Below are 21,048 nucleotides of genomic sequence, written 5' to 3' on the forward strand. Positions count from 1 at the left end.
GTTGGATCAATTCACAACTCCACCAGCAATGCATTAATGTCACTATTTTGCCACACCCCCTCCAGCATTCATTACTTTTCTTTGCTGTCATGTCAGTTTTGATTTGCATTTCTTTATAAGAGATTTAGAACACTTTTTCATGTGCTTATTGATAGGTTTGATTTCTTTATCTGAAAATTGCCTATTCATGTCCCTTGCTCATTTATCAATTGAGGAATGGCTTGATTTTTTTATACAATTGATTTAGCTCCTTATATATTTGAGTAATTAGGCCACGGTCAGAGGTTATTGTTATAAAGATTTTTTCTCAATTTGTTGCTTACCTTCTAATTTGGTTTCAGTTGTTTTGTTTGTACAAAACCTTTTTAATTTAATGTAGTCAAAATTATTTATTTTACATTTTGTGATTTTTTTTCTAACTCTTGCTTGGTCTTGAAATCTTTCCTTTCCCAAAGATCTGACATGTATACTATTCTGTGTTCACCTAATTTACCTTAGAGTTTCCTTCTTTATATTCAAGTCATTCACCCATTCTGAATTTATCTTGGTGTAGGGTGTGAGATGTTGATCTATACTTAATCTCTCCCATACTGTTGCAAGGGCTATATTAGTAAAGACAATTTATTTACTTGGAATTACCCATACCAGCTGTATCAAACTGTCGAAGCCTGAACCATTAAAATGTAATTGGAAAATGTATAACAACGTAAAGAAAAATACAGCATAACATAGATGATATTAATTTGTGTTTTTTTTAAATTACTGCAGCCAATAGGAATCTATTTCTGTTTGAATTTGACACTACTGATATGCCATTGAAATTGTAGATCTAGTTGTTCCGTCCACCCCCCAAATTTGACTTTTATATCCTTTCAGAGGAAGAAAGTGCTGATACAAGGAACTTGAAAGAATGATTTCAGTCTATAGGAAAAGTCTGGCTGTAGATGGGTTCATGTTGCTTTTCTTTTTTTTTTAATCCTTTATCTTCTGTCTTAGAAGGGATACCAAGTATTGTGATAAGGGCAAGGTATTTGAGAGTACATGACTTGCTCAGGATCACACTGCTTAAAAACATTGATTTTCTGTCAGAATGCTGCTCTTGGTGGTGATATCTTGGTGACTTCCATTCCAGTTTTTAAAATATGGTGAATAAGTATCCATTTGTTTTCTTCCTTTAGTTGATTTATCAACCCACTTTCCCTAGTTTAGTTTGACATCGGCATTCTCTGTACAGTAGAATAACTGGGAAAAGAGAAAGAAAGGAACCATACTAGTGTGGACTTTGACTTCTTTGCTGGTTTATAAGCTATATTGGCTTTACCACGGGAGATCCTGTTTTAAGCAGGGAGGGACTTTGTGCTGGTTTTCCCTAGTGTAGCATTTCTCTCCCCCCAGATTTCATTTTCAGGTTGTCATCTTCCAGAGTTTCTAGGGGTGTCTGCTAAAGCCCCTACCCGTGTGCATGTGTTTCCCATTAGCATTCAGCCAGTAGACTCAACTCTTTGTTTTTTAGAATAAATTTTAATTGATATCTTTGGTTTTTACATTACCAAAATTTCTTCCACTATCCTTCCCTGACCTCCTCCTGTATAACCAAAACTATTTTTCAAAAGAAAAAGAGGAAGGAAAAAAACAAACAGCAAAATCAACCAGTATTGGGGGAATAAAAGGGAAATATATTCAGTGTTGCACACCCAAAGACCTTATAGCTCTGTAAAGGAGGAGGGGGAGGTGTCTTCCCATTAGGCCAGACTCATTAGTAATTTTTCAGCATTTGCTTTCCATTGTTTTATGGTGATGGTTCTTTCCATTTATAGTGTTGTTATAGTGTATATTGTTTCTTGATTTTGCTTACTTTACTCTGTTCATGCAAATATTTATCATATTAATGATTTTCTTAAGCCTAGTGATATTCCATTACATTTATACACTTTAATTTGTTTAGTCATTCTCCAGTTGATGGATATCTGCTTTATTTCCAGCTTCAATTAATTCTTTTAAGTAAGGGTTCTTAACCTTTTTTTTTGTGTTTTGGACTCATTTAACAGTCTTGTGTAACCAGTGGATCTTTTCTCAGAATAATGAACTACAGTTATCAGAATATTAAAAAGAAAAAGCATGCTCACAGACTCCAGGGTAAGAATTCCTGTTGTAAAGGCATTTACTCTAATGGGAAAGCAAGAACAAAAATTAGAAAACATTCCTCCCAGAAACTGGGAGTACAGTCTGCACAAGTTTAATGCATAATGATGTCCAGGACCACGGGACCAAGGTAACTCACACTACACTGGACCTACAGGGCCACAATGTCCCTTCCTTCTCCAGAACCCTTTCTCAAGCTCATTTCACAAAATTCGCCTCTGGGAATGGCATTTCAGCTAGACAAATGACTTTCTAGGGTGGGTCATTCTGCTGCTGGCCTGGATTAGCTTCTCAGTATTCGTGATGTCCCAGTTGGATGGATTGATTTGCAGGACTCCCTGGGCTGCTATTTCTCTCTGATGGGCTTGTTTCTGGAGGCAGCTTGTATTTTCTTCCACTTCTCATTTAAGATTCAGCTGAAGCTCTCAATTGGCATAGTGTTTGCTGTCTTCCAGAAAGCACAGAAATCCTTAGCTTGAAATGGGCAGAAACTTTTTCAGTTTTAACTCCCCAAGATAGACCCTGAAGTTTTTTTTTTTTGGGGGGGGATAACTTGGTGTAACTTTTCCTTTTTGTTGAGGGTGGGAAGCAGAGTTAACTCTTCTTGGTTTAGGACTTGTACCTTCAGTGATAGACATCACTCCAATTTGTGATAACTAGTACATTTTCCAAATCTTCATTTTTGCAGGCCAGTGGCCACTTGCCCAATAATCACAAACTGCTCTGGGATTCATCCCCAGTTGCTTTTTTTTTTTTAATTCTTAGTTTTTCTTCTTGGTTTTAGGCAAATTGTGGATGGGAAATAAGGCATTTAGGCAGTGTGTGTTCTGGGGAAAGTCCATTGTATTTATCTTTGCCATTGAAAACCTACAAACTTCAAACAAAGTCAGAAAGTAGCACTTTCTTAAAATAGCTTGGAGACAGTTTATGTGAGAAAATAGGTTTGAATATCCTGTTGGGAGGTGTTCTATCTACTCTCCCCAACTTACCCCCAGGTGACTTTTTTCCTATAGCATTTACTCCCATTTATCACATCTCCATTGTAGCTTTTCATGCCATCTGAAGTAAAATCTCTTAAAAATTTGTAACATGAACCAATGTGTACAAAAATCTTTCAGTGTGCTTACTGGTGTGTTTCTCAGTAATGATACAAAACTAATTTATAGGAGACTGATGACTATTCAGTATATTGTATTGTCTAGCAGTGATGGTAAACCTTTTAGAGATCCAAGCACCCAAACTGCAGCCCTCACACTATGTGTGAGCCCTGCCCCACCTTTTACCCCATTGGGCAGAGGGGTCAGTGATGTGAGAAATGTCCTCACGGGCATGTGGAGAGTGGGAGGGGAGCAGTTGCTTTGGGCACGAGTGCCATAGGTTCACCAGGATAGAATAATAAAGTATTCATTCATTCAACCATGTCTGATTCTTCATGACCCCATGGACTATGATATGCCAAACTTTTCTATCCTCCACTATCTTTTGAGATCTGCCTAAGCTCATGTTGGTTCCTTCCGTGACTTTTAACAATTTGTCTTATCTTCTGCCATCTCCTCCTTTTGCTTTCAATCTTTCTCAGTATCAGAGTCTTTTTAAAAATAAAAAAATTTCCATATTACATATGGATACAATTTTTAGTAAACATTTTCTGACATTTTGTGATCTGTGTCCTCTCTCCCATCCCGCTTCCCTCCCCAAGACTATAGTTATTATGATATAGGTTGTACATGTACCATTATATAATCCATATTTCCATGTTAATCATGTCATGAAAGAAGATACATATCACTTACACTAGAGAAAAACTCATGGAGGAAATGAAGTGAAGAATGTTATACTTCAGTCTGCATTCAAACTCTGAAATTGTCAGTTCCTTCTGTGGCAGTGGATAGCCTTTTCCCTCATGCAGCCCCTTTGGAGTTGTCCTGGATCCTTGTACTGTTGATAATGGTGAAATCATTCACAGTTGATCATCATACTAAATTGTTGTTACTGTGTACAACCTCCTGGTTTTGCTCACTTCACTTTGCATCACTTTATATAAATCTTTCCAGGTTTTTTGTGATCATCTTATTCATTATTTCTTATGGAGCAATGTATTAACAATCATATACCATAATTTATTCAGCCATTCACCAATAGCAGCCATCCCTTCAGTTTTGTAGTTCTTTGCTACCACCAAAAAAAAAAAAGATGCTATAAATATTTTTTTACAAGTAGGTCCTTTCTCACTTTCTTTGATCTCTTTGGGATATAGACCTAGTAGTGGTATTGCTGAGTCAAAGGGTATACACAGTTTGATGGCCCTTAGGGCATGATTCTAAATTCCTTCTTTCAGCAGCTCCACAAACAATGTAATAGTATTTCAATTTTTCTACATCCCCTTGAATATCTATCATTATCCTTTTCTGTCATATTAGCCAGTATGATCGGTGTGAAGTGGCATCAAAGTTATTTTTATCAGGGTCTTTTCCAATGAGTCTTGTTTTCTACATTTGCCCTTTCACTGAGTAATCTGAATTAATTTCTTTAAGTATTGACTGATTTGATCTCCTTGCTGTCCAATGGACTCAGAAATCTTCTCCAGCATCACAATTCAAAAGTGCTCATTCTATGACACTCAGCTTTCCTTATATTCCAAATCTCATAGCTATACTATGCTATTAGCTTTGACTATATAAACCTTTGTAGGTAAGGTGATGCCTGTGTTTTTTAGTATGCTGTCCAGATTTGCCATAATTTTCCTTAGATCTAAGTAAGCATCTTTTGATTTTATGGATATAGTTGCAATCTGTAGTGATCTTTAAGCCCAAGAATATAAAATTTGACATTGGTTTCATTTCTTCTTCCTCTATTTGCCAGGAAGTGATGGAACAAGTTGCCAAGATCTTAGTTGTGTGGTTTTTTTTTTTAAGCATTAAGCTTCAAGTTAGCTTTTGCACTCCCCTTTTTCATCTTTATCAAGAGGCTTCTTTTTTTTATTAAAAAAAATTTTTTTATTTAGAATTTTATTTTATATAAAACCCTTACCTTCTGTCTTGGAGTCAATACTGTGTATTGGCTTCAAGGCAGAAGAGTGGTAAGGGCTAGGCAATGGGGTTCAAGTGACTTGCCCAGGGTCACACGCTGGGAAGTGTCTGAGGCCAGATTTGAGCCCAGGACCTCCCATCTCTAGGCCTGGCTCTCAATCCACTGAGCTACCCAGCTGCCCCCAAGAGGCTTCAATTCGAATTGTCAGCATATCTGAGATTGTTGATATTTCTCCTAGCAACCTTAATTTTAGCTTTTGATTTGTCTAGCCTGGCATTTTACGTGATGCACTCTACATATACAGCCTTATTTTATACAACCAATATATTCTAAGACCCTGGAAAATTGCACATAATAGCAAACTTTATTATTAATAAGTATTTCTTGTATGAACATGCCTAGGCGCCTTATGACTTCTCTTATGTTTATCAGAGTTGCCTGCATACTTTGGGGCATTATTAATAACTAAATAGCATTAATGAAACAGAGAAGCACTGCTCTGATGGCACGGCACGCAGGGCTTGGAGAGATCTCTAGACAAAAGATTAATGTAGGAACTAATGTTTGACACAGAACAGTGTAATGATTCAATGTTAATGCTTCTCAGAGCCAGAATGAGCTAATTGGAAAAACTTCTGTGAGCAGCTTGGGAAATGATGCTGATTCAGCACCTAATTAAAAATGTTTATTTCATGTATTTTTTTGCCTTTGTTTTTCATTTGCCAGTCAAGTATGCCTGAATTCACATGTTGAATTCATGTACAACAAAGTCCTACTGTAAATCAAATTAGTAAGGTGACAATACAGCTTTGTCTCATTTCTTTCTCAGTCTTAAATCAACCAGTTGTTTCATGTTCAGTTATAAATGTTGTTTCTTGACCTGCATACAGGTTCCTCTGGAGACAAATAAGGTGATCTTGTACTTCCTTCCCTTTGAAGACTTGCCCCATTTTGTGATCAACAGTAAAAGGCTTTAGGGCAGTCTTTGAAGCGGAAGTAGATGTTTTTCCTGGTACTCTTCTGCTTTCTCCATAATGTTGTGAGTGCATTTTGTTCTTTGGTTCCTCTTCCTCTTTTAAACTTGCCTGTTCTTCTGGTAATTCTCAGTTCATATAGTCCTGAAGCCTACCTTGCAGATTCTCTTTATTTATTTATTTAAGTTTATTTAATTAATTAATTTAGAGTAATTTCCCATGGTAACATGATTCATATTTTTTCCCTCTCCTCCCATCCTCTCCCGTAGTCAATGTGGATTTACACTGGGTTTGGTCATTGGTCAAGACCTATTTCCATATTATTGGTATTTGCAGTAGGGTGATCATTTAGAGTCTACATCCCTCATCATATCCCCATCGACCCATGTGAGCAAGCAGTTGTTTTTCTTCTGGGTTTCTGCTCTCACAGTTCTTTTTCTGCATGTGGATAGTGTTCTTTCTCCTAAGCCCCTCAGAGTTGTCCTGGATCATTGCATTGCTGCTAGTAGAGAAGTCCATTACATTCAATTTTTCCACAGTGTATCCATCTCTGTGTACAATGTTCTCCTGGTTTTGCTCCTTTTGCTCTGCATCTATTCCTGGAGGTCGTTCTAGTTCACATGGAATTCTTCCAGTTCATTATTCCTTTTAGAACAATAGTATTCCATCACCAACAGATACCACAATTTGTTCAGCTATTTCCCAATTGAAGGGCATCCCCTCATTTTCCAATTTTTTGCCACCACAAAGAATGTGACTATAAATATTTTTGAACAGGTCTTTTTCCTTGTGATCTCTTTGGGGTACAAACCTAGCAGTGGTATGGCTGGATCAAAGGTCAGGCAGTCTTTTATCGCCCTTTGGGCATAGTTCCAAATTGTCATCCAGAATGGTTGGACAGCTTGTAGAATCTTAAGGAGAACTTGCTGGCATGTGAGATGAGTACAGTTTTGGTGATTTGAATGTTCTTTAGCATTGCTCTTCTTTAGGATTGGGATGTAAACTGATCTTTTCCAATCCAGTGGCCACTGTTGAGTTTTCAAAATTTGCTGTCATATTGAGTATAGCATTTTAATGGCATCTTCTTTTAGGATTTTTAATAACTCAACCTGAGATCCCTTTACCTCCCCCGACCTTATTCTTAGCAGGGTTTTCTAAGGCCCACTTGACTTCATTCTTCAAGATCTGACTCTCAATCTCAATTTTCTGGAAATCTGCATTTCATTTGGATATAGTTATCTTTCTTTTCTAACTCTTACCTTCTCTCTTAGAATCCATACTAAGTATTGGTTCCAAGGCAGAAGAGCAGTTTAAAGGCTAGGCAGTTAGGGCTAAATGACTTACCCATGGTCACACAGTTAGAAAGTATCTGAGCATCAGCTTTTAGACCTGGTGTGCTATCCACTAAGTCACCTGGCTTCCTCCATTTGGATATAGCTTTCCCTTTCTCTTCTATCTTTTGCTTTATTTCCTGAACTATTTGTAATGCTTCATCTAATAGCAGTTTTGCTTTCTTACTCTTCTTTGGGATTTTTTTTTTGTTGCTTGCCTCTTGTACAATATTGCATTTCGGATTAATATTACAAATTGTTCGCAATGTTATGTTCCCTGGACTCAAAAGATCTGATATTTTGGTTGGGATCTGGGACATTAGACATAGCTTAATAGCTGGAGAATGTGCTCTATATGAGGTAGAATGTGCCATCCCCTCCTGCAGTAATACTTGGCATTTAAGGGGTAACTTGGTCAACCTCCTTGTGTATTCTTTAAATGTGATAACATGTAAATAATCTGGTTAGGAAGTTATTGCTTATTAAGATGGAGCTGCCTATATGTTTAAAAGCTTGCCCATATTTTCCTGTGAAAGAAAGCTGGAATACTGTTTTTTGAGTGAGTGAAAACCGGTCATGTCCAGAAGTCATGAATGTTATCAACCTACTTATATAATTTGTATTTATTTTTTTTTGCTGATGACAATTTTATAATCACTGAAGAAATTACCTGCCCAGCAACATAAAAACACAAATCTTAAAATGGATTGTATGTTTTCCAACTATTTAGCTAAATTTAGACCCAAGCAAAGCTTCAGTAGAATTGAGATCTCTTGGGATTTTTTTTTTTTAATAGCCCTTACCTTCCGTCTTGGAGTTAATACTGTGTATTGGCTCCAAGGCAGAAGAGTGGTAAGGGCTAGGCAATGGGGGTCAAGTGACTTGCCCAGGGTCACACAGCTGGGAAGTGTCTAAGGCCAGATTTGAACCTAGGACGTCCCATCTCTAGGCCTGGCTCTCAATCCACTGAGCCACCCAGCTGCCCCCTCTCTTGGGATTTTTTAACAGGCAAGCCTGATAATATCCATCATTCCAGAGCAGTAGAGAAGAAAGGTGGTAGTATTTTGCATTTGTCAGCCAAATTACTTAATTGAGGTGTAGGGTCCAGAAAAAAATCAGAATTATCCTATTTCATAAGTCTGTCCCTGCAAACTGTCAGGGATCAGGTTAGGATTATGATCATGAAAAGATAATCTTTCTTTGTTGAATTGCTAGAGGATGCCAGTTAGCATCTTTCTAATACCTTCACTTAAAATCATACATATTTGAATATAAAACCTAGTGGAATCACTTGTCAACTTCAGGAGGGGGGAGGGAAACAACATGAATCATGTAACCATGGAAAACTCATGTGCAAATTTGTTACTGGAATAAAATAAAGAGAAAACCATATATGTTGACTAGAGTTCACCTATGCTTTAGTTTGGAAAGGTGGCAGAGAATATTAGATATTATACCTGGCTGGTTTGTGGGTGATTTTTATTACTTTGGCATTGATGGGCATGTTTGTGAAGTTTTAGGCAGAATTCTTTTAAGGGGAAAATTTAGTTACATTATGTACTGGACATAGTTTAGTATTAACTTTCAATTTTTACTAAATTACTGTAGGGTTCAATTGAAGGGTCTTTAAATAGGTCAGAGCATTTTCATTGTTGAAACTCAATATTTAAAAGAATTGAATTGGTAAATAAAGAACAAACTTAAGTTGGCAAATTAACTACCTGTTAATTGAACATGAACTGAAAGTGAACTGAAAGTGAAAAAAAATAGCATTTTTGTGTAATTATGAATTTGTAATCTGATTTGTAAATTGGAAAGAGGCTTGATGCTATTCTGGTAAGAAATTCAAGGGCACTAAGGAAAAAACACCATAAACCATTACTACCCCCCCCCCCCCCCATATCTGGTTAATCTAATCCCTTGATTGACTCATATAAATGATGAAATTTTAGCAATTAAATTAGTCATTGTGGACTAGGTTGTGAATCACTTTTTTTCAGACTGAGGTGCTGCTCACCGATCAGTTCTAGCAGAAGAAAGACAAGTGTTTATTAGAAATCATTTGCCTGTGAACTAGGAGTTTAGGCCCAAGTCTGTGATTTTCTCCCACAGGGACTCTAGGAGGACTTCCCTCAACAATTTCAGGGGCTACTTTATGGTCTGTTGATCTACAGGGTTGCTCAGAGCACTGAACTTTTTAGTCACTCTCCTACCCTTGAAGTGACTAAATGGACCAGAGCTCTGGGGTTGGCCTGGACCTCCAAGATTTCAAGGGTAGCTCTGTCCTCCCAGGCTTCTTGAGTCTACCATCTCTCTTGTGGCTTCAGGTCAAGTTTTAGTATGAAAGGAAGTAAATTCTAGTGTTTATCGTGCATGTATCTGCTGCTATTCTTTAGTTGTATCTGAGTCTTTATGACCCCATTTGGGGTTTTCTTGGCAAAGATACTGGAGTGGTTTGCCATTTCTTTTCTACTTCATTTCATAGAAGAGGAAATTGAGGCAAACCAAGGTTAAGTGACTTGCCCAGGGACACACAACACACAACACAGTAAGTGTTAGGCCAGATTTGATATCAGGAAGATGAGTTCTTACTTCAGGCCTCCCCACTCCCCCTATCCACTGAGCCATCTACCTGCCTTAATAGGTTGAGTTTGTTGTTGTTCAGTCTCTTCTGACTCTTTGTTAACCCCGTAATGGTTTGCTCTTTCCTTCTTCACTTTGTTTTACAGATAAGGTACTTGAGGCAAACAAGGTTAAGCCACTTAAGCTACTTGCCCAGGGTCACAAAGCTAGTGTCTGCCATCTACTGTGCTACCTAGATAAGAAATAACTATACTGATTTTTCATAAAGAAAACTATTTGGTACATGTTGGCCTTTTTCACTAACTACTACTTTGGGGATATTTTAATATGAATAATAGTTATTTATCAAATGTTCTCCATAATTCCTTGGGCTGGTACCCATGAACTTTTTATTTTTAGTTAAATGCTCTCTGTGGTGCATTTTCTCCCTTTCTTTCCCCCAGCACCAGTGGAAGCTGAAAGACAACTCCTGCCCTATTGGAGCTGACATTCTATGGAAACTAAAAATCAGGGGTGGGGGAGGGTGAAAAGGCCACATCCAAAGTGACAGAGAAAGTCCAGAGTATAGTCTGGGTTCTTTCCTCAAATGAAAGTTGTAGGAGGAGCCATCCAATGAGCAGGAAAGGCCAGAGAAGTGCAGGGTGTGAATTCCTTGTATGAACTTTTGAGTGGGGGTAGACTTACAGAATGAAGAAGTTTCTGGGTCTTGGTAGAGAAAGTACAGCTTGAAGCCTGGAGAAAAATGTCCTCTGTTTGGAAACATGTTGCCTCTCTTTGAGACTGGACCTGTGATTATAAAGAACTTCCAGACATCTCTGACAGTTCCTTCTACCAATACAATTTATAGTTTTACCTGCGTAGAGCTTTGAGAAACTAAGTGATTTGCCTGAGTCACAAGATAAAAAGTAAGATTTAAAAGGATATAAATTGAGTATGTCTTCTACCCTTCAAATAGATTTCCTTCTTGCTAGTCTTCAGCTCTCGTTAATTAAGACTGGAGATTGATGATGAGGGCTTTATTTCTTGGCCTTAAAGGCTTTTTGAAAAGCAAACTGATGCCTTTGAATTATAATTTTGGTGGTCATTAGATTAATAATGTTGGACTTTGAATATACAGATTCATAAAAATTTAGCTAATTCAGTCTCTGAATTGGGTGTAAGATACATTTGGATTCCTTACATTACACTGTCAGGCAGCCTTGATTCTTGGTCAGTGTTGCTGTACTGCTTTCTTCTTTTTTAATCTTTGTTAAAAGGGGATGGAGTTGGAACGTATTTGGAAACAAGTGTTATCAAGATCAGTCAGCAGATTTCAACAAAAAATGTAAATAATTTGTCTGTTTAGAAACTGGAAGAAATAGAAGTTTGTGTTTGGATGGGGTGTTTGGTGTTGAAAGTCTTTCACAACCTCTTTCTAGCCTAACTCTTATTTCATATTTTCTTTGGTTCAGTCAGATTGGCCATCTTGCTCTGTATGCAGAATGTCCCATTTCTCTACTCCATGCCTTTGCACAGGCTTTCTTAGTTCCTTTTACCTGGAATGGACTCCCTTCTTCTACCTTTTAGATTCCCTCATTTTCTTCAAAGTGCTCACCTAAGGCTAGTTCATATGTGAGACTTTTTTTGATTCTCTAGATGCCGGTGCCTTCCCTTTAAAATGACCTTGTTTTTATTTTGTATGTACCTATACATGTTTATGTTATTAACCCTATAGAATGTAACTTCCTTAAGGACAAAATAATTTTGTTTGTTTTTGTATTCCTGGTGTCTAATACAGTATTTGGCACATAGTGCTTAATAAATGCTCATTGATTGATTGTTTTGACTTTAGATTTTGCTGTGATCTTATTTTGATGATTTGTGTTGGGTTCTTATAAAAATTTAAAAAATAGGTACTTGACACTAAATGAATTAATAAAGGCAAGTAATTTCAACAGGAGGTTTTTTTTTTTTTTTTAATCCCAGGACATAGAGCCAGGAAGTGTCTGAGGCCATATTTGAATGTAGGTCCTTCCAGTGCCAGGCATGGATCTCTATCCACTGTGTTACCTAGCTGCCCCAAGAACTACTTTAAAAAGAAAAATAAAAGAGTCTCTTTAGGCAACAAGGGACAATATCTTATTTTCTGAAGTTCTGGATTTCTTTAGCAATATATTTAGTTCTATTAGGTGATGTAAAATATAGCTCTTGCCCAAAAGTATCTTCTAATCCAGTTAAGAATGCAGTTATTCAAATGAATAGTTAGAGAAGACGATAGCATATGCTTCATTCTTCAATCAGTTTTTATGTAACAACTGTAGCCGGGCTCTGTGAGATGAGTTGGGGGGGGTGCAGAACCCAAAATGGAAGCATTCATGCTTGGAGGGAAGGTACAGGAATGAACCACACACACACACAGGGTGTGAGAATTAGGCCACGCATGATAGATATAGGGAGGAGGGAACTCTTGAGCTGAGCTTTGAAAGAACCTGGGGATTCTGGGAGCTGAAGAAGAAGTATATTCCAGGCACAGGAAAACCTGTACAAAGACAGGAGGGGGAGATGGACCAACCTGACTGGAACATAGTATGTGTTGGGGGCATGGCAAAGAGGTAACCTGGAGCCAGCTGGTGAAGGCCTTCAGTTGACAAATGGAGTTTTCTTTGATCCTATAGGCCAGTGATGGTGAACCTTCTAGAGATTGTGTCACTTCTCCCCAGCTCACCGCCTTGCCCCAGACAGGGAGAAAGGGAGGGAGTAAGCACTTCCATTGGGTGGTGGAGAGAGGGAAGGGAGAACAGTTCAGGGAGACCCTCTGCCTTTCTAGTAATTAACTCTGGCAGGACGGTGCACATGCCCACAGAGGGCTCTGCATGCCATAGGTTCACCATCACATCTCTAGGCAATAAGCACAATGATAAGAACAAGCCACTGAGTTGATGTTTTGGAGAGTAGATTCTAATTGTGCTTATAGGCAGTACTTGCAAAAGGAGGGATTAACATGGAAGGACTTTAGTGAACTAGGACATGAGCTGGATCTCGAAGAACATTGTTCAGGATTTCACTAGACAATTTGATGGCAGCACTTCTGCCTTAAACAGATTTATTTATATGGGCCTTCTAGTGTGTGTCTTTGACATGCATTGCCAGTGGTAGTATTCAAGATCTCGATTCTTCCTGACTCCATGTTCAACAATCCATTTAGACACCTGGCTGCTAACACCTTTTTTTCTTATACCTAATTACCTCTATCCCTTAACCTTTGTCCTTACTATGACCTCAGAGCTTCCACTTTTAAAAAACCCTTACCTTCTGTCTTAGAAGTATTGGTTCCAGTCACCTAACCCCCATGGCCTAGCAGGTACTATGCTACCTAACTGCTCCAGATCCTCCACCTTTTCCTTGGGCTATGATTCCTGTTCTGATTGTTCTTTCCTTCCCAATCTCCACCTCTGGATGAGCCATTTGACTGTATTACTTGTCCTCTCCTTTCAGTTCTTTTCTTCCTTTTCCTTTTGAAGATCAGACATTGCCAAACCCCAACCTGTATTTCTCCTACTCTCTGCATCCTTGGCTACTCTTCATATGCTGATCAATAGAGCTATGGAAAATCATGAAACTGTTGACTGGATGGACTTTCATATTTGTTACCTAGTCTCAGTAGAATCCCAACCATGCAAGGCAGTCTTTCTCCCTAATCACTTCTCTATCCCACTCACCTCTGTGGCTGTTCCAAACCTTCACTCCTCAGGCCTCTCATAATGGCACCTCCTCCCCCTACTCTCTAAAATAAGGTCCTTACCTATAGACCATGTAATGAGAACTCTTCTTTTCTCTTCTCATATCACTTCAACATCATTATCTACTATCACCTTTGTTTTTTTTTGTTTGTTTGTTTTCTGTTCAAAACTTGGCTCTTGACAAGTCCAACCTCTTTACATAAACCCTTGATCACCTCCTGTATTCTCCAGCAGGTTGCCCTAACTAGTATATCCCCCATCATCTCTATGATCTTCAGTCTTTCCCTATTTATTGGCTCTTTCCCTTCTGACTACAGACATGGCCAAGTCTCCTCCACCCTTAAAAAACCCTCACTTGCTCTTACCATCTATGCTACCAGGAGTAACTTTCTATTTTTCTATTATCCATTACAGTTAAACTTATTGAAAAAGCTCTGCTTGGTACCTCTACTTCTTTTTAAAATCATGTTTTATTTTTTTAGTCAGAAAGAATCTACTCTCCTTCCTGCTCTCTTTTCCCCATGTGTAAAAAAGAAAAGAAAGCTCCTTTTAGAACCTGTCAAGCAAAACAAATTTCAGCATAAATCATGTCCAAAAAATGGTTTAATTCTTCACTTAGACCTTCAGCTCTTTATCAGAAGATGGGTAGTGTTTCATTATTAGCTATTAGTTGGACATTATGCTGATCAGTCTCTAATTCTTTTAAAGTTTGTTTGACTTTTTATGCTTATCATCATATAAATTGTTCTCTTACTTTTATTCACTTGACTCTTCATCAGTTCATGAGTTTCCCCAGATTTTCTGAAGTTCTCTCTATTCGTCATTTTTTATTATACAATTGTATTTATATTACATTTATATCAATTCCCCAATTATTGGGCATCCTCTCAGATTCCCATCTTATGCTACCTCAAAAAGAGCTGTAAATATTTTTTATATGTTCTTAGAGTTTATATTGCTTAGGAGCTCATCTTTTCCCCCAAAAGGGAATCACCATCCTTCTGGTCCTTCAGCCTTAGAACCTAGTAGTCATCTTGGATCCCTCATTATTTCTCATCCCTTCCCATATCCAATTTATTGCCAAGGCCTATTGATTTAACCTTTGCAACATGTCTTGAATATGCCCCCTTCCTGATTCTTACTCTGCCACCATTCTGGTGCAGGTACCTTCTCCTCACACCTGGGTTATTACAGTAATTGCTGGTGGTTCTTCGTGCCTCAAGCCTCTCCCCACTCCAATCCATCTTCCATTGAGCCCCTCCAGAGGTTTTCCTAAAGTGCAGACCTGAACATGCCACCCTTCCTCCTTGCTCCCCTGCCCCATTTAATAAACTCTGGTGGCTCTCTATTGTCTTCAGAATCAGAAACAAAAAGCTACAGCCCCTTCTACCTGTTCAGTCTTCTTACACCTCATTCCCTGATACTAGTCTTGGATCCAGTGACACTGACCTGCCTTTCCATGAACAAGATGCTCCATCTCTACATTTGCTTTGATTATGCCTCTTGCCTGGAACATTGTTCCTTCTCATCCTCAATTTCCAACTTTCCTTGTTTCCTTCAAATCCTAGCCTAAATTCCATCTTTTACTAAACTTCTTTCCCAACCCTTCTTAATTCTATTGCTTTTCCTCTATTAATTATTTCTTATTTATCCTGTGTACAGTTTGCTTAGTCTATATTTGTTTGCATGTTGTTTCATTAGATTGTAAGCTCCTTGAGGGCAAGGACTATTTTTTAAAAACTGCTTTAAGTATTTTACTTAAAAATTTTTTTTGTTGCTTTTTTTCTGTTTCTTATGTCACTACAGTTATCCTGTGTATACTTCTCCCTACAGGATTCACTCCATATGACAAATGGTGTGTGTTTGTTTTTTTAGACAGGAAAAAAAATCAGCATAAACTGATCGATTCATAGAGAAAGTCTGAAAACATGTGCAGTGTGTAACACCTGTGGACCTCCCACCTCCACTAAGGGGTAGGTGAGACATGTCTTTTCATATCTCTTCATTTGAATCCTGCTTGATCTTTATAATTTTGTTATATTTACTTTTGATGTTTTTGGTCATTGTTCTTTCCATTTACTTTGTTTGGCTACTGTGTATATTGTTTTCTTGGCTCTGCTTACTTTACTCTTCATTAGCTCATATAGATCTTTATATGATTTTCGTTTTATTTCACATAACATTATTTTTTATACCATAGAAGCATTCCATTACATATATATCCCAACTATTCCCCAGTCAATGGGCATCTACTTTGTTTCCAATTCTTAGTAATCTCAAAAAATACTGCTATAAATATTTTGGAGTATTTGGAGACTTTTTGATGACTTCCTTGGAGTTTTAAGCCCTGTAATAGTCTCTGGTTTAGAAAACATGAACATTTTAATAACTGTATGTTTCCAAATTGATTTCCAAAGTACTTGTACCATTTCATGGCTCTCCCAAGGATGTATTGTGTACCTATTTTTCCACAACCCCTCCAACATTGACTGTTATCTTTTTTTGTTATTTTTGCCAATTTGCAATGTCTGAGATGAAGCCTTAGAGTTATTTGTTTTTTATTTCTCTCACACTTAGTGATTTGGAGCATTTTTTCATTTGTCTGTGAATATTTAGCAGTTCTTTTGAAAACTGTTCATATCCTTTGACCATTTATTTATTGGGGAATGGCTTTTAGACTTATTAATCGTTTATATATCTCTGATACCAAACCCTTATCAGAGAAGTTTAATTCAAAAACATTTTTTTAATTTGATCACTTCCCTTTTTATCTGATACATTAATGCTAAATCTTTTCGGTTTCAAGTTATCAAAATTATTTATTTTACCTTTTGTAATTGCTTCTCTTGTTTGGTCAAGAATACATCTCTTTATCTATAGTTGTAACTCTTTGTATTTATAAATAAAACCTTCTGGCAGGAGGCCTTTCCTATAGGTTTCTTATATATACCCATTTATGTAAATATCTCCCACACTAGGATGGAAACTCCTTGGCTTTAGGTTTTTGTTTTTTGTTTTTTTTTTCTCTAGCTTCTTTCCACTGTACCTAGCTCTGGAGTTAAATGCATAATAAATTAATAGTTTTTGCTTGCAATTTCTTGGAAAATAGTGTTCAATTAAAAAATTAATACTTTTATTTCTCCTTCACCTTTTATCCAGGACAGTTGTTTTTGATATGTTTTCTATATTTTTTTCTGTCTTGAATTTTTTCTAATATTTCTTGTTTCATGGAGTCTCCTTCCTGCCTTCCTGCCTTCCTGCCTTCCTGCCTTCCTGCCTTCCTGTCTTCCTTCCTGCCTTCCTTCCTTCCTTCCTTCCTTCCTTCCTTCCTTCCTTCCTTCCTTCCTTCCTTCCTTCCTTCCTTCCTCCCTTCCTTCCTCCCTGCCTTCCTTCCTCCCTCCCTCCCTCCTCTCTGTGTCTCTTTCCCCCGTACCCCTCCCCCCCTACTGTCTAAGAATTGATATTAAGTGGTTCCACAGCTGAAGAGTGGTTAGGGCTAAGCAATTGGGGTTAACTGAAGTAATGAGGTTCCAAGGTCACAGAGCTAGGAAATATCTGAGACCACATTTGAATCCAGGACTTCCTGTATCCCAGCCTGGTTCTCTACCCCCTGAGCCACCTAACCGTTCCAAAATTATTGATTTCTGTTTGATCTTTTCTTGCTGTGGGGAAGCCTGTTATTTGGGTGATGTTCATCTAAGCTCTTTATTTTACTTTCAGTTCTTTCCTCCAGAGTTTCTATTTCATTTTTTATTGCCTTGCTTCATTTTTTCTTGGTATTCATATACTTTTACTTGTATAAAGTATTTTTTTCCTTTGAGTCTCTGCTTGCTGCATTTATGTTGGTTCATTCTTTTGTGGGATTTTAGATTTCCAGTAATTATTGATATTATTGTTTTTTAATCTGTAAATCTATGCTTTTATTACTCATCTTTTTTTTTTTCCATTTGTATAAGTTTAGTCAATTTAGAACATTATTCCTTGGTTACAATAATCACATTATTTCCCTCTCTCCCCTCCTCCCACTCTTCCTGCACTCTTTGGTTATAAGAATCATATTATTTCTCTCCCTCCCCTGCCCCCATGCTTCCTGTTGCCGACACGCAGTTTCACTGGGTACTACATGTGTCCTTGATCAGAACCTATTTCCATGCTGTTGGTGTTTACACTAGGATGTTCATTTAGAGTCTACATCCCCAACCATATCCCTTCGACCCATGTATTCAAGCAGTTGTTTTTCTTCGGTGTTTTTACTCCCACAGTGTTTCCTCTGGGTGTGGATAGTGGTTTTTCTCATAGATTCCTCCTAGTTGTTCAGGATCACTGCATTGCTGATATTATTGTTTTAAATTTACTAATCTCTCCGACCTCAGTTCTTGAAATGGATTTTGTGTGGGTCCTGACTACTACTGGCTGCACTTTTGGTTGTGAAGTCATCTACTCTGTTTGGTCTCACTGTGGGTCATCTGTGGGCTTCCTGCACTCCTTTCTGTCTAAAAAGACTCCTCACCATCTTTGATATCTTCTTATGAACATTCTAGTTTGTCACTACATCTTAGAATGTGTTGCTTAGAACTGAAAACATTCCTCTACATGAGGTTCCACTGAAGCATGGTAAAATGGGATTAGAATATCCTTCTTTTTGGATATAGTCCCTCTCTCAACATAGCCCAAGAGGGAATTAGCTTGTTTCACATCTGCCTCATAGAATTGAAAGGTTTTTTTTTTCTTTCAAAAAATAAGCTCAAGTGTTTACAATTACACATTGTAATAATCCCCCTAGTTCTCGTGCCTTCCACTTTCAAATGATTTATAGATTTTGGATTTCTTGTTCTGAATGTTTGTTGTTTTCTCCCAGTGGGATGTCAGGTCCTTGAGGGCAAGAGCTGTTTTATTTTTGTCTTTGTATCTGTAGTACCTGCACAGTGCTGGGCACATAGTGCTTCAGAAATGCTTACTGAATTGAATTGGTAGTCATGCCTCTGTCTTCCTAAGGTCAGCTGTTAGATAGAGGCTCACTTGATTTAAGTAGAGGGGCCTGATTTGACTAGAAATCTACTTTTTAGGATGCTGCCTCTTCAAGGATTTTATAAGTAATTATAAGACCACCTTGCAGTTGTTTCTGCTTCTCCAGTAGAAAGACAAAATGGTTTTCCTTCCTAACTTAATGTAATAATTTTAAAGTCAGAGATCTCTGTTGACTGATAAACTGGCTTCTTGAGCACTTTTCTTTAGGCTTTTTTGCAGAATTGTTTTATTTATATAGATTTACTCATCTGATCTTGAAATAATAAATTGTTTAGAGTTGCCAGAGGTGGAAAAGAACTATATAGCAGGTCAGGGTGTATTAGTTGCATTTGTTTTGAGTGGACAGTAAGTTTTAAAATAAACAAGACTCCTTGGGGCAAGGAACACCTGTCAGTAACCTGTCAGCTTATCAAGGTGGATCAGTAGAAAGCCTTGGTGGAGGTGACATTGTCATCATAGAGAGTCCTCTCATTAAGGGAGCTGTCATAGCTGTTATCTTAGAGAGAAGTCAGACTAATGGCTTAGGGTTTGTATAACTTGAAAATTATTTATTTTGGAAGAGGAGTTCCCTTCTCAGTTAACTAAGTCATTGAAAATAATTTTTGAATATTTTTAGATTATTGTAATTATTAGAATCTTCATTTTTTTTGGACAACTAGAGGATCTTCAACTTCTCTAAATAAGTTTAATTAATTATTTTGAGACCCCTGCATGTTAATTTGTTTAAACTATGTTTTTTATTTTATTTTTTACTTAGTGTTTTTTTTTAATAGGAATAAAATCCCAGAGATGGCATTCTATTGTGAAGAATAGATATTAGTTTGTGAATACTAGTGGCTTATAAGGATAGGACAAAATATCTGTTCTGGTTGTATCAGGGTTATTATAAGTAAAGCCCTGTAAGATGCTTTGTTAGACTGCTATAAACTAAACCTACTTACTCTGTAATCAGTTATTGTCTTGTAAGTTTTTGTAACCAGGTCAATTTAAAAATACTTTATGAATTTGACAAATGTAAACATTCCTGTGTACAGTGAAAAAAATAAGATAATTGTCTTAAGAGACTGTGAATATTATATAAAATACATATAAATATACATATTTATATAATTTAACATTGTTCTTCCATCATTGCCCTACTTGTCTGTGTCTTCTCCTAAATTCCTTCTTCTCTCTTTGGTGTATTGTTTTAATGTTTCATTGACATTCTTTCCTTCCATTTTTTGGTATCACTAGCACTACCAGCCAACTTCTATCATTCTTCTCACTCCAAAAAAAGATTTTCTTTTAAATAGATACAGTTAAGCAAAACATATCCATACGTTGTGTCTAAATACATATATCTTATTCTCCAACTTTAGCCCATCACTTCTCTGTCAAGAGATGAGAAATCTGATTCTTCCATTATTCTTCTAGTCATAATTGATTACAGAATTAGAGTTTTTAAATCTTTTTTAAAATTTAAAAAATTATTTTTTAATTTTATTTAATTGATTAATTTAGAGCATTTTTCCAGGTTTACAAAAATCATGTTCTTTCCCTCCCCTCCCTTCAAACCCCTCCCATATCCAATGCACAGTTCCACAGGGTTTTCTATGTGTCTTTGTTCAAGACCTATTTCCATATTATTGATATTTGCACTAGGGTGATCATTTAGGGTTTATAAGCCCAATCATATCCCCATTGACACATGTAATCAAGCAGTTGTTTTTCTTCTGTTTCTACTCCCACAGATTTTCCTCTGAATGTGGATAGTGTTTTTTCTCATAAGTTCTTCAGAAATGTCCTGGATCATTGCATTGCTACTAGTAGAGAAGTCCATTACATTCAATTGTACCACAGTGTATCTGTCTCTGTGTACAATGTTCTCCTGGTTCTGCTCCTTTCACTCTGCATCAATTCCTGGTGGTCATTCTAGTTCACATGGAATTCCTCCAGTTCATTGTTTCTTTGAGCACAATAGTATTCCATCACCAACATATACCACAATTTGTTCAGCCATTCCCCAATCAGAGGGCATCCCCAGAGTTTTTAAATCTTTCAGTGTTGTTTTCCTTTACAGTGTTGTAGTCATTGTATAAATTGTTCAGGTTCTTCTGACTTTACTCTGAATCAGTTCATATAAGTCTTCCCAGGTTTCTCTGAATTCATCCATTTTATCTTTTTTTTACCCCTCATTAACTTTCTATTATGTATACATGCCCTAATTTGTTCAGCCATTTCCTAATTGATGAACCTCTA

The 21,048-nt window shown here is 37.2% G+C and overlaps 1 protein-coding gene across 13 annotated transcripts in view; it reads left to right on the plus strand.

Moving 5' to 3' along the window:
* R3HDM2 (R3H domain containing 2) overlaps positions 1-21,048 on the plus strand; it is a 178,140-nt gene that overhangs the window by 26,025 nt on the left and 131,067 nt on the right. For 9 of the 13 annotated variants that reach the window (XM_056797792.1, XM_056797789.1, XM_056797799.1 and 6 more), the window contains exon 2: positions 15,655-15,752. The exons of 2 other annotated variants lie outside the window; for them this stretch is intronic. The gene's annotated coding sequence lies outside the window, so the exon portion shown is untranslated. Of the gene's footprint in view, positions 1-15,654; positions 15,757-21,048 lie in introns of all 13 variants that reach the window. 2 more of the 13 variants (XM_056797801.1, XM_056797793.1) reach the window with 1 other exon arrangement.

This window comes from Monodelphis domestica, chromosome 5 (genome assembly GCF_027887165.1).
Source record: "Monodelphis domestica isolate mMonDom1 chromosome 5, mMonDom1.pri, whole genome shotgun sequence".
NCBI classification, from domain to species: Eukaryota; Metazoa; Chordata; class Mammalia; order Didelphimorphia; family Didelphidae; genus Monodelphis; species Monodelphis domestica.